This window comes from Macrobrachium nipponense, chromosome 21, assembly GCF_015104395.2.
Source record: "Macrobrachium nipponense isolate FS-2020 chromosome 21, ASM1510439v2, whole genome shotgun sequence".
In the NCBI taxonomy this organism is placed as follows: domain Eukaryota; kingdom Metazoa; phylum Arthropoda; class Malacostraca; order Decapoda; family Palaemonidae; genus Macrobrachium; species Macrobrachium nipponense.
The window spans coordinates 71,861,233-71,876,106 of NC_087212.1; the positions used below are offsets into that span (position 1 = coordinate 71,861,233).

At 43.4% G+C, this 14,874-nt stretch overlaps 1 protein-coding gene across 1 annotated transcript in view; it reads right to left on the reverse strand.

Annotated features, from left to right (window-relative positions):
• LOC135198159 (isopentenyl-diphosphate Delta-isomerase 1-like) overlaps positions 1-14,482 on the reverse strand; it is a 61,978-nt gene extending 47,496 nt beyond the window's left edge. Inside the window, exon 1 of the mRNA XM_064225660.1 lies at positions 14,309-14,482. The gene's annotated coding sequence lies outside the window, so the exon portion shown is untranslated. The remainder of the gene's footprint in view (positions 1-14,308) is intronic.
• Positions 14,483-14,874: the final 392 nt, after the last annotated feature.

The following is a 14,874-nucleotide window of genomic DNA, read 5'->3' on the forward strand; positions in this document are numbered from 1 at the left end:
TCTCGTACTGTTAGATGTCCTATCGTCTAATGGATGTAGTTTACTACAATCACCTTCCCTTGCCGGAGAGGCCAGAAGCTCAAAGTGGAAGAATTTCTTCCACCCTTCTCCAATCTCCTGATAAACCATTGTGGAGTTTCAGGACTTTCGGACAATGTAGCGCCAACCAGGCGCCAAATGCCAAAACAGGCGTAAAAAACGCCAGAGGCAGACAGTTTCAAGGAACACTGTCATTGTCTGATGAAGAGAAAGAGGGGGCCTCCAACCTAGCGCAGATGCGCTGGAGGCGAACAAGTCAGACAGATAAGAGTGTCTGATGTGGGCATCGCCAGACATCCTCGGGACTCTACAAGCTCGAAGCTCCAGCAAGTGGAGAGGAGTCAGCCAGGGGCCAGACGCCAAATAGTACCAGTCTGGAGCTAGGCGCGAAGCTACTTCCAGGCGCGAGGCGCCAGCCATGAGTCAGGCCAAAAAAGCGCCTTCCAGGAGCTAGGCGGCCAACCACAGTGTAGGCAGCGAGGCGCCAGCCAGGCTCGAGGCTCCAGCCAGGCTCGAGGCTCCAGCCAGGCTCGAGGCTCCAACCAGACTCGAGGCGCCACCCAGGCGCAAGCCAGGCTCTAGGCTTCATCCAGAAAAGATCCATTTCAAAGGAAGCCCTGTCTTCTTTGAAATAAGTGTGATCGCTAAAAGCACTTCACGAATGACTGATGATTCCTTCAAACAGCTGAGAATTAAAAGCGCTTGAAGTGCGAGCTTTTATGAATTCTTGTTCGTTACATAACAATATGTCGTGAAGGACATATTAGCTGTAACTTAAGGGAGATGCAACTCTGTGTTGACTTCCCTTTGCACGAAGGAGGTCAAGTTGACCTACGAGAGATCCTTCTCTCTTGGTTTTACGTGTCTACGGATACGTTGCTGGGATAGGGAGCCGACACTGATCCTTAACTGAGTTAATTTTTATGTTAAAAGTTTTTTTTTTTGTTTGTTTGTTTGAAAGGAGTTTGGGGATAGCTCTTTTAAACTAAGCACAAACCCTCGTGTTAGGATCAGGGATCGGGATCGGTGTTGTGCTCCTTAATTATGCCCCTAGGCATAGGTGTATTGTCATGTAAGTGGATAAGACCCCATTGACAAATGACCATTAGATTCTGTCGAGTAAGTGGATAAGACCCCATTGACAGATCTACAAGAACTCTTAGCCATAGGTCACATCCTCGCTGAGGCTCTTGAGACGAAGCAGACACCTAGCAATAGCTAGGAAGTCAACCCTTCGTCTAAACACATAGGAACCAAGGTTTTATTTATCTATTACCTACAACGTATGTTGTTTACCTGTCTAATCAGTAATTAGCTGTCTCTTACCCACCGCCAAAGGTGCCAATCAGCTAAGTATATATCTGACAGGGAAGTTGAATGTATGAAAATGATATTGTTATTGTACAATAAAGTTTCATACATACTTACCTGGCAGATATATACGATTGAATGGCCCACCCAGCCTCCCCTCAGGAGACAGGTGGAAGAGAAAAATCTGTCCTTAGAAGGTAATAGTTCCTATTCCTGCCACCCAGCGGCAGGCCGGTAGATCACCTGACCTACCTACCTGTAGCGTGTGCCGCGAAATTCGAATTTCTATCGGGGACGACGGAGTCTATAGCTAAGTATATATTCTGGCCAGGTAAGTATGTATGAAACTTTATTGTACAATAACAATATCATATTTCAATGCAAGACTTCTCAATTCTAATCCATAATTATGCGTTTCAAAAAAGTAAGAGCGTGTTCTTGCATCATGGACAATTTAGTACATACATACAGCTGAAATTCTCCTTCAGAATTCAAGTTCATTCTCTGATGATCACTTAATATTTACAGAATTTATATTCTTTCAGAAGGGACAAGTACAGTGAAAATGTTAAACAAACAGGAGGACCCTGGTCTGGTCATTTGTATAGCTTTCTGGTAATCCTCATGAGGTTTAACTAAGCATGAGAACATTTCTTTATAATGGAACCTAAACTTAACATGCAGATGCTCTCAAACAAGTAACTAAATGTTAACAGAATCACTTATGGTATATTCAATTCCACAGAGCCTACTCACATTACTTGTAGTGTATAGCAACTAAATATTACATAGCTTATAGTGAAGAGCCTATCCTCACTGGCAGAAACAGTACAAGAAGCAAGACAGCCATTAGGCATTAGGATTTGTCATAATAAAAGCAACTCTACATGGTACCAATAACAGCAGCAAAAATACCAAGGGGAATGAAAAGGCAGCAATAGCAATAAAGGGATTTGAACCACGGGAAAATTTATGTAAAAAGCAAACAGAAGCATACAAAGACCATAAAAATTAGAGCCAAAGAGATCGAAGACAAAATTCGAAGTTGATGAAGCCTATTCATAAAGTCTAACAATTCTCCAGCAGAGAAGCAGGAACACAATACCTGGAGATAAGAGGTGAAAAAAAAATAGATCATTGCAGGGATGTATATATAATTTTCCTCAGTGACATCAATGAAATAATCACTTCCCTAAGAGCTGCCTGCTTGTGCTCGTCAGTCCTACCATGGTGGTTCTTATCATACCTGTCCCCTAAGCTCTTGATCAAGACCATTCATGACCAGTATCAAGGCTGCACTGTTTAGTTTCTATAAACCAACTTCAATTTCATATTGGTTTAGCTGGGGCATATAATGAGATGGTGAGAGGGTCAACCATTTAAAGGATTAGTTTATCCAGATCTCTATAATAATAAAAATAAAAAATAATAAAAAATAATAAAACAAAACAAAAAATAAAAAAAATAAAATAATAATAATAATAAAATAATAATAATAATTAATAAATATAACTAATAATAATAATATTAATAATAATGATAATAATAATGATAATAATAACCACCCCCGTAACGGGACAAAAAAAACTGATAAGACATGAAGAGAACCCATCAGATAATCTAAACAAGTCAAAAGGAAAACCCTCACAAATCCTTATGATGCTGAATATAGGCAATCATAAGTAATATACATGTACATACTGTAGTTTGTTCACCAAGATAAACAATCATATTAGAAGCAATGGGAAGCAATGGTTCTTACCTCTAAATACATTCTTCACACACAATCCACATAAAGCTAGGCACAATAAACAAGCTACTTACTTTGCTTGTCCATCGTAATGATTGCTTGTGGTAAGGGAATTTCTTCAGAGACTGATGGATCACCTTTGGCCAACTCATTTTAGAACTGTTCGGGAAATCTGTCAAACAAGAAAATTACTTATATAAAACTTTCTCTATCAGCATTATTGAACTTAACTGAAAGAAAATTTTTTCCTTCTTTCTCATTACAAAACTATGGAATGTCATGATTATACAGTAGTATCCACATCCACTTAGGTACTTCTCAAAATTACTTGTCCATTAGTACTTCCAAAGCTAGCTTTCAGGTGTAATATATGATTTATGATAAAGTAGCTTTCTTTCATTATTGTTTTGCATATTTCTGCATGCTTCAGATTCTCTTAGCCACAAGACACTGCTATTGCTAATTTGATGTTTGTTAAGGATAACTGGTTTTTTTATAATGCCTTTGGGTACATTACTATGGACTGGCTACTTTTCGTTTTCAGTACCCTTTAAACCTGTATTATTTTTCTAGCACTAATTCTCACTTATGGGTATTCCATTTCTTGAAAACTTCTGCATTTCATGATAATTTTAAGACTGGTCTGTGTGTATTTGTGTATAAGTGAATTACCTTGTACAGCAATGCATAATAACTTTTAAGTAGTTCATGTCTAATCTGCAATGTTTAATATGTCTAACTGCCGGGCATATGACATTTTTTATCAATTTGTATTTTTCATAGCTAACAATAGTACAGATAAATTCATTTAGTGCCAGCTGGAATCCAGTAAGTCATATAAAATTGTAGAACAAGGAATTGGTGGCAATGGGGTTCGACAAATGGGATAAGAGAAGAGGCATCAGTCGACCTTCTCTCACCCATGATGCTGTGATGCATTCATTTTCTTCCCTACCACCTTACTAGTAAAACTTGCTGTTGCCCTCTCTACCAAAGCAGGTGTTTCCCTCTCTTTTGCCCATGTTTTCTTTGGTTTGATTGCTTGCTTCTAGTGATTAGCTCCTTCCCAGGTCCCGCAGTTCTACCTCACACACTGAAAATTCAACACGTACACATTATATTTGTGTCTCATTCTAGATCACATGTCCATTCTGAAAGTCTCCATCGTCCCAAATGTCCTGTTGGTTCACATCCATACACAGAAACCCCCTGTAAGCATTAGCATTCTCACAATTTGCAAACTCAGCAGTTCACAGATTTCTCTATGGAACATACATATATACACATTTATCATGGAAATTTTGCCTATTCGCGGTATTTTTCACTGAGAAATATTCACTAATCACTGTCTTTTCATATTTTCTTGACTAAATGTACTTTATGTGTAAAAGTATTAAAATACTCAGGTGATAGTTTTTGTTTGAACTACCAAAATAGGCAGTTCCAAGTGTTTTTTAAGGGGCTTTTAAGTATTCGCAGATTTTAGCTATTCGAGGGAGGAGGGAGGGTATACGCATCCCTCGCAAATACGGGGAGTTTGCTGTACAGCAGACCACTGGGATTCGCAGGGGATGCGTACCACAACCCCACCACGAATAGCTAAAAGCCATGAATACTTGACACCCCTCTAAAAACACTTATAACTACCTATTTTGATAGTTCAAACCAAAAATAAACTCTAAAAATACTTAAACCTGACTTTTAATAATTTATCATAAATACATTTTTCATTAATATGTATTTTTCTTAACATACAAACCTGAGATCTTTACATATAAATAAATTTCGGTGAAGCCGGAAAAGTCCGTCCATTAAACTTTTGCAAGGAGGTTATGGTAATAGTTACCTAAGGTAGAGGCAGAAGTACTGACCACCCAACCAGTATGCATTCAATCTCTTTCAGTTTACCCTTTGGCCCAGGTAAAAGACTTGAGGGGTGGTAAGAGGTGGGCCTTTTATGTAATGACCTCAGGTTTGTATGTTAGGAAAATACTAATTATAATTAAAAATTTGTATTTGTTCCTAAACAAATACAAATACTCTGTCTTTACATATGGAGACTAACTATTGGAAGGAGGACCAAGTAATTCTCTGAACTGACTGGTAGTTTGGCTTGCCTGGTATTCTCTTCCTGGTCATGAAAGAGCAAAGGAAGGCTACTGTACCTCTGGTCTATTGAACAAGAGATGTTCAAGTGACATATTTCGGAGCACTTCAAAAGGTATGGATGAACCCACAATGTCAAAGACAATGTAGCTAAAAATAACAAACTGCCTTGCCCCTAGTTGGTCAGTCCTCTCTCCTTGCTAGAGATGGTAGGAAATGCATCTATTAATCCAAACAAACTTGATTATAGATACAACACTCGGTTATGTAGATCAATTGCATGCACGCCAGTCCAGCTTGCGATGGCTTTTTCACTCTTCCTGTGTCGACTGGAAGAGGAAAGAAAACAAGAGGAAGGTAAGAGGCCAGTCCCACCCACACCTCCTTGTAGCCGCACACCTTAGGCGAGATGCCATGTCCCCCGAGAGCTGGGTAAACCATGGCTTGTTGAGAATCCACCAAGGATCCAAGGAAAGGGAGCCAAAGGACCCATGGTCGATAACCCAAGGTAAAAGGATAAGAATGTGAACTGCACAATTCCATTCTATCCTAGTACTACTAGAGCGACGGGTTCTTCCTGAATGCGATAAGACAGATGGGTGACTATGGCCTCTAAAGATGTTGCCCTAAAAGTACTGATGACCACCAGAATGTTGCACAGTACATTTGATAGATCCTTACCCTAGCCAGAAAAATGCTCCTTTGGCCTAAGGGCAACACTCCAAGGTAAGAGGATATGAATGTGAATTTCACAAATACATTCTATCCTAGTACTCTATCTACAGGTCCTCTCTGAATGCAACAGATGACAGATAGATGACTTTGCCCTCTAAAGAGATCTTGCCTGAAACTTACAGATGCCCAATAGGAAGTTTCACGGTATGCTTGGTCAATCATTTCCCTAGTTAAAGGATCCCTTGCCATAATTTCTTGGGCAGCTCCAAACTAACGAATGAGTCACTGTCTTTGGGTTGAAAGACTAGATTATGGGGATAACACAGAATTCATGCTATTTTTTGGTGCCACAGGACCAAAGAAGGAGAACAATCAATTTAACTGATCACCTTTGAAATATGTAGAATAATCAGATCAGAGCAGAGCCCACAACAGGCAATCAAGAAAAGAAAGAGTACGTATTATCAATCTTTCAAGGTTGACCGAGACTGTACATCAAGATGAACTGTCCTATCTCTTGGCTTCATCAAAAAACGGCCAAAACTTCACCCATCTCGCTTTGATTCCCTGATGGCCATCAAACTGAAAGTACCTCTGTGTCCGAGTACTATCACTGTCACAGATCACCCTCCCACTCCTCACAGGAGTAACTTAACAGCATCAGGACCAAGGAAAGGGGCTCCAGACACCCTTCCTTGACTGAAAGTAAGTTTCCTGAGCTTAATTTCTAGATCAGTTGATAGATATATTCGTTCAGACTAGAAACTACAGTACTACTATCTATCTATACACATTTGTCATCATTCCTTTTTCCCTAAGCTAGAGAGAGGAATGGTATGCCACTGAAAGATACTTTTGTGTACAAAACAAAATGTTATCTCAGTTGAGATACTTCACTCATGTGTATTCTATAGATCCAATGTCTGAAGGATCATATCTTCTTACATATCCCAGCAGAGAGAGAGAGAGAGAGAGAGAGAGAGAGAGAGAGAGAGAGAGAGAGAGAGAGAGAGAGAGAGAGAGATCAGTGTTTTGATCAAATAAGCAGGGACTGCCTGTGCTCTACTGTCAACCTGTGCACTGTCAATCAAATTTGCACCGCCAATGGAATGCACATCATCAACAGAGGAGACGTCCTATGAGGAAATCCTCTTATGATGACATAAGGTCAGTATGCTCTTCAATTGAGGAGATGTCCTATGATGATGGGACACTAACACCCTTTTTTCGGTAATTAAAATATGAAAACGGTAATTATTGAATATCTATGAAAAATTCTGTTAATAGACAAACTTTCCACGAATACAGGCAGTTCCTGGTTATTGGCGGACTGGTTAATGGCGATACAGTTTTATGGTAGTACGTACTTGTCTAGTGCCATAACACGCAAAGTTCCGGTTATCAGCACTATAAGGTACTGGTAATAGTAATGGTGCCATAACATACCTGGTTATCGGTGCCATAAATCAGCGAGTTTCAATGGGGGTTTTCACTTATCGGCACACCGCCGAGAAGAGCGGGGGACTGCCTGTAATGTAGATATATGTTCCATAAAAAAATCCATGAATAAGTGAAGCTGTGAATCAGGAACTGCGAATAGGCAGGGTCCACTTTAGGTGTTCGTCTGTCCATCACTCTCGCTCACTCTCTCAGGAGGGTGGCCCACGATCACACAAGTACGAGATCCGCCTCCCAAGTGGTTGAGTGCTATGTCAGAACCGTCGCTTCTTATATCCAGTGCCCAGCTCCAATCAAGTTCCCAACTCAGATCTCCCTGTGTTCCTTAGCCCAGACATGGAAAAGTCGTCAATTCCCTCCAAAGCCCCTCGCAGGTCTCCAAGATTAAACAGGCCTACATAGTGTACAAACCCCAGATGTGCCACTTACGCAACTTTCTTCCTACATTCATTCTTGATAAATTCACTGTATGTAATTTGCATACTACATTCAAAAATAACTCTGCTCCATGTCACTGCCATGTTGCCCTATGGCTCGACATGCAATCCCCCACCAGTGGCAGCAGCTGGAGGGGAAAGCCAACCCTAGTGTTTCCCCTTCTTCGTACCCTTAACCCCCTTTCCCATAGGCAAGCAGGGCTGAAAGGGACGTGATGTCGCTCCTTTTGAAGAGGAAGATGATGACTGGGCAGTTCCTCAGGTTCCTTTAAAATTGTTTGTCTTCTTCGGGGCCGAGGAGGTGCTAGCTAGACTCGATGGTCTAGCCGCAGTGGAACGCGAAGAACCAGAGGTCTTCGCCCCAGCCAGGTGGACAAGCCGGACTTTTGTCGTCATCCCTGCGCTTGTCCACCGCATCATCCACCTGTTCTCTACTGAAGAGAGAGGTGGAATCCAGCAATGGTCCATTACGTAGGGCCAATACCGACTTGGGGCCCAGGGACCTCGTGATTCGAGAGAGGATAGCATTGCGTCTCTTGAGCACCAGGTTTGCCCACAGGTTTGCTTCTCTGGTGGGCCAGGTAGGAGATAGCCCTACCACCAGACTGGCAGTCTCCCCAAAGCAGAGTCTTCCCCTGGGGGGACGATTGTCCCAGAGGAAGAAACGACTCTAAGACACTGCAGGACCACATGTCTAGCGAGGAGACTGCCTGAAGAGCTGCCATCACTGTAGCCTCCAGCGCTGCTGCTTCCTGCTGAGAGAGAGATACAAACTCGCCTGTCAGGTGCTGCAGTGACAGACCGGGACCCAGGCAAACCAGGGCAGGGTCTACCGTTTCGTCAGTAAAGGCCTCTCCGAAAGTGTGTAGAAGTGCCTCTGGCAAGGTAGAGGAGGGGGAAGTAGCTTGTCCGAACGATTGGACCTAAGAAAATTTTCTTGTCTGGTGACAAAGCCATTCACCTGGTCCAACACATCTTGGCCAAGCAAGACCACAGCAGCCCTGTCGAGACCTTGGGTTCCCTCTTGGGTCCCCAAAAGGCTTTGAGACGAGAGGAGCGTTCTCCACTAGAGGAGGTTGTAGTCGCTTCCCCGAGATTGTTATGCTGATGTATCAGCGCTACAATCTCAGCAAAGGTCCTCTGAATCTCAGGGGTGTCCTTCCAATCAACTATCCATCAAGTGAAAACCTCACCAACCCCCTAGATCCTTCCTCAACAACACAGGCATGTCTGGTAAGGCCCTAAAACCCCTCCAGGAATATGGGCCCCCCGACACTGATTCCCAAGGCGAACGCTCCAAGGGATTTCTACTATTTGCCTTGCCCCTCCCGGTGTAGGCCATGGAAGTAGAGGGAATAGGAGAGGAGGACTGGATGCTCATATTCCTTCTAACAGTGCCACTGCCAGAGGGAATGAGACGTTCCTAATGTCAACTCGCGGTGACAGCAAGGACGTGGGTCTAGGAGAGCGTGGTCACCTCAGTGAGACACACTCCTGAGAAAGCTTATTCTCACCTTGCTGCAGCAGCAGCCCTGCTAGCAGCAAAGTGGCTGGCAGCGTCATGGCTACCAGAGTTGTGGCTACCAGCAAAGCAGCTACATAGCAGCCTGGCGGGAATATGGATCATCCTCACGACACATCCTAGCCCTCTTCGAGGTTGAAATCTCATGCACAGAGGGCTGTATAAGGGACCTCCTCTTAGTTTCTCCAGATTCCTTGGTCTTCACAGGTGGGTTTGAACCATGGCTCATTCCCTGCTCTCATCAAGTGCCACTGCCATGGCGAGAGGACACGCCTTCCTTGACTGGATATACGTCCTCCCTTAAGTGATTGTACACTTGGAGATGCTCGCAAATGGGACTCTGACACAGTCCCTGTCCCTCAAGCAGTGCTCTTGGGAGCAGAGGCTGGCAAACGAAACTTAGTTCGAGCTCCAAAGGTTCCTAAGACCCTGGTCCCTGGGGACAGCATCAAGGTCCCACTTCCAACGACATCACGGTTCCACTTCCAGCAAGAAAGCCAAGTGCTTCCTCCCTGAACGGATGAGGCAGACCCTCAGAAGTCTCGAGCTCAAGACTTCTTTGGGGCCGAAGAAGCTACCTTCCCTTTTTAGGCCGTGAAGCCTTCGAAGGGGGAGGTGAGGAGGCTGCAGACAACGATGATGACGGTAAGGACGAAGACGAAGCTGAAGACGACGACACTTTCTTGGATCTCCTCTTCTTTGCCTTCCTCTTCGACAGCTTCCCCAGTAGCGTTGTCAGGGGCCCCAAAGGAATGGCAGACTATTCATCAGGTACAGGAGCTGGTACAGGGGCAGGTCGGGGGTACAGGAACAGAGGCAGGAATTACAGCAGGAACAGCAGGTGGTGTCACCTCTGTCACAACCAGAGAAGACAGAGGGGCAGTAACCCTTGCAACGGGTAGCGGTGCCACACCAAAACCAGGGGGAGGAAGAGAGCTGGCAACTGGTATGTTGGCATATGGGGCCTGATCATACCAGGTGAGGAGGCTCATAGTAGCTGGGCAGCATCAATGTGGTGATGCGTTACTGCGCTACTGGCAAACCCATTTAGGTGTGCCAGTAAAGCCTGGCTTGATGGAGTATCAGCCAGTCCCAAGGATGTCCATGCTTGAACTAAACCTGACAACTTACCTGCGGAAGCAAAAGTTGGGTTAATGGGGGGGGGGGGGGGGGGGGGGGGGGGGGCCCCGGGGGGGGGGGGGGGGGGGGGGGGGGATTCCCCCTCATTCCAAACATGTGCCTTCGGAGCAAGGGAGAATTCCCCCCTCTTCCCTTTCCGACTCATTGGAAGGGGAAGAAGAAGCAGAAGCCTCCCCTGAAGGGGTGACAGCAAGTACGGGACGATTGCCAGGAGAGAGGTAGAGGTAAGGTTAGGTACCATAGGTGTGGTGGGAAGAGTCTTACCTCCCGTCACAGATTTGAAGACTAATATATTTCCTCTTCCCGGCAAACTTCCCCCACTGTGCTGCAGACCAAATGGAACACTCCACACACATATCATCTAGCTTACACTCACACCCAAGGCATGATAAGCAAAGGGCGTGAGGACACAGGCTGTTGCAATTCATGGATTTGCATGATATTACAATTAATCACAAACACACTATCAGCAACAATCGCAAAAGAAAAAGGAAAAATCCCACCAGGATTGAAAAAGAAATCAGTGATCACAGTCAGGTAGAGAACAATGAAGAACACATCTATCCACATCGACGGTCAGAAGCAGATTGAAAAGTTTAAGTCCGGTCAGAGGGACAACCAATGACCGGATCAGTAGTTAACTACCAAACAGCCTTGTTAAAGATTTCAGTGGCCGTGTTCAGGCTACACCTTAAGTAATGAATAACATAAAGGACTGAGGGTTTGTATAGCGCGTAGGAACAAATATCGTTTACTTGTGGAATATTTTACTCAAGAATGTATAGCAAAGGGTCTATTAGCTTATAATACAGTAGTACAGGAAAGATCATTTGAGAAATTATAGAGATACTAGATAAATTTACTGTCTTTCATCCATGAGGGGCTGGTACCAAATGTGGTGCCCCATGGAACTTCTGCTATATTCAGTATAACCCTCATGGACGGACTTGTAATATAAAGAGACAGCAAATTTCTCATTAATTTTGCAAATGTGTCAGATTATCTCACCTGTACTGGATTTTATACACCCTTTCCAATATACATTGACAAAGAGTTGTGCACATTAAGCCAATTTCTGCAGGTCCTGTTCAAAACAGATCAGAAATATTTCAAGAGGGATACATCCTAACCTAACCTACCCTAGGGTGCAATGCTCTGACCTTACAAGAGGGGGCTTCACCAACTCACAACTACCCATTGGAATATAAAATTTAGGGCATAGGCCAGGCGCTGGAACCTAGGGTAAACAACCGCAGACGATCCACTGTCATCGAGCTGGCCAGGCCTTATTCACTCAATATTTAATTGGTGAAACAAGAATACAATTACAACTTTAAGCATACCATTCAAAAGATTGAAGTTTCGTCAACATAATGTGATATATGAAAGCCCCATACAAACTAAAATAAGCATGTGACCTCTTCATAAAATATGTTTTCAAGGCAGTTTTGAAATCGAATATGGTGGCAATCGCGTGGCAGGCCGTTCTAATCACAGACAATTTAGCACAGGAAATGGGAAGTTTGTTGACACAAGTGACTCCCCAAACATCGAGATGGCGTCAATCTTCTAAACTTTTATAATCGTAAGTAAAAATTTCGAAAGCGTTTTGGGGTAGTGTGTACTGCGTTGGCCTTACTTTTCATTACCCTCTGTTTACATCTTCAAATATGGCCTTAATTTCTAACTTTGGAGAAAATACTTACTTCGAAAGGAGAGTAGAGGTCTTGAGCTCCTGTTATCACCACCAGTAACTCATGACTGATGACCATCTCCTGTGTCAGGACGTGTTAAAGTACTTTTTCGGAGGGTGGCCAAAACCGCGGTAGTCGGTGAGTTGGCCAGTCCACTCGGTTGTTTACCCTACACATCGAATGTGCTGGGTTAAAACTAGGGGTTGAAAAGACCTGCAAAGAACCTTTATGTAATGCCTACAGTGCACTGCATGAGTTACATTGATGGCTCTATCCCCCTAGGGAGGAATCCCCCCTGGAGTGACAACATGCCGAGCAGAATATCTAAGAACAACACTGCAGTGTTACCTTAAATCAAATCACCAATGCAAATGGTAAAACTACAGAACAGCACTGCACATACTAGAAATGGCCAGCCTCTATACCATAGCACAACCACCTTCCCGAAAATCGGAAATTATGGCCTTAATTTGCGACTTGGGAGAAAAAACTTACTTTGAGAGGAAAGTAGAGGTCTCAAGGTGTTGCTTCAATGGCCACTGGCTCTTGACTTTTTCGGAAAGGTGGTCACTAATTAGGGTAAAATACACAATGGCTGACCTCTACCATAGCACGACCACCTTCCCAAAAATCGGAAATTATAGCCTTAAATTGTGACTTAGGAGAAAAATCTTACTTCAAGAGGAAAGTAGAGGTAAGAGAAAAGTAGAGGTCTCGAGGTGTTGCTTCGACAGCTGCTGGCTCTTGACTAATGTCTATCCTGGCTTACAGGACATGTTACCTATAAAGTACTTTTTCGGGAAAGTGGTCACGCTACGGCAGAGACCGGCCATTCAGTATTTTACCCTACCTAAAGGTTAATTACAGCGGACTGACAAAATCTAATGGTAAATCCTTGATAAGTAACCAAACTATTATAGAAAAACTCAGTTAGGGTAAATAACTTAACAGCAACATAGCGACCACCTCTCTCGGAATGTGGCCACTTCCCGAAAAAGCGCTTGACTCATGCCATTATTTCTGATTAAGGAGAAAACACTTAGTATACTTTGAGAGGAATGTAGCGGTCTTGGTGTGCTGCCAGGATGGGCCACAACTCTTGACTGATGCTCATGGCAGCAAATTCAAGCACTTTTTTGGGAAGATGGTCGCATTCGGGAATTGGTGGCCACTATGTCGCCCCTTGGTCATTCACCCTAAAAACAAAAAATATTAACAGCAAAAAACCATTATATACTATACTTCTTAGGAAAGAAAGGGTAAACGACTGAGCGGCAAAATACCTAGGTAGCGCCCACTGATCCGGGAATGCGGCCACCTTCATGAAAAAGTACTTGAATTGTCATGAGCATCAGTCAAGAGTTGCTGCCCATCCTGGCAGCACACCGAGACCTCTATGGCATAGTACCTACTACTTAGGTACTACTAGGGTAAAAAACCGCATGGTACAGGGGTGGACCATGTACGATCAATGTGTACAACCCCCAGAAAGTACATTATAGGCTAACGCGTCCTGACGCCGGAATCGAGGTCTTTAGCTCCGTTTCTCACCAAGAAGAAGTCGCGTCTGATGCCCATCTCCGATGTCAGGACGCGTTATAATGTACTTTTTTCGGGGTTGTACACATTGATCGTACATGGTCCACCCCTGTACCATGCGGTTTTTTACCCTAGGTATAGGTAGGTAATTCAAGCATTTTTTTGGGAAGTGGCTGTGTTCTGGAAGAGGTGGCGGATTAGGGTATGTCACCGATCAGTCATTTAGCCTAGGTAGCTTACACCCTAACCTAACCTATGGCTCAGAGTTTGGTTCGATGTTAAAGGGCTCCCGGTCCTAATGCACATTACCTAGGTACCTAGCCTAAGCAAGGACGTAGCTAGTGATTTTAGTAATTTACCTAGCTACCTACCTATACCTAACTTTGGGTTACCTACACCTCGCTATGTAGTAACAAACTACACAGGAAATGTAACAATTACAAGAACATTTACAATAGGCTAGCTAGTTACCTATACAACTGACAACCTTATCAAATATCGGTTTAGGAGTTACGAGTAGGTTGGCGTCTGGCCTAACGAAATGTAACCAAACTTAGAACGAATGCAATAGGTAACATCTAGCTAGGCTAGTTAGCGGCCCAAAGTACGAATTAAAATGACGAGAACAATTGCCTACCTCTCTCTTGTCTTCTAACACAAGCCAAGGTCTGTATTCTCTAGACCTTGTCAGTCACAGGTTACTGTCGTACCATTACCGCGACACATTTAACTTTACAAACGAGAGAAATTTCCAAACCACAGGCAGACTGCGTTGCTCATATCAGGTTAATTATTTCACACCATTTCGGTTAACTGTAGTTTCACAGCAAACTACCGTTTTTAAAGATCCACTCTATCTAACTCCAATCTTTTCAACAAATAATGTATTATTAATACCTATGACAATTGTATGTCCTTGCCAGACTTTAACTTTCACGCTCAAACAGCAAAATATTTACAAAATAAAAGTTTATCGAGCGACGTGTTGTGATATTACTTCCATAAAGCTTCGTTCAGCTAACCATATGACGGAAATAGCGATGTAAACAATAACTGTTGGGGTGCCATTGTCGACTTCGTTTGAATGGCCTTTTGAGTACTTGAGCTGAGGAGAAAATTATACTATACAATCCTATTCTAAATTCGGCAGTGGCATTAATAACTCCTCGGTTATCTTTACGAGCGAATTGTGAAAATGCACTT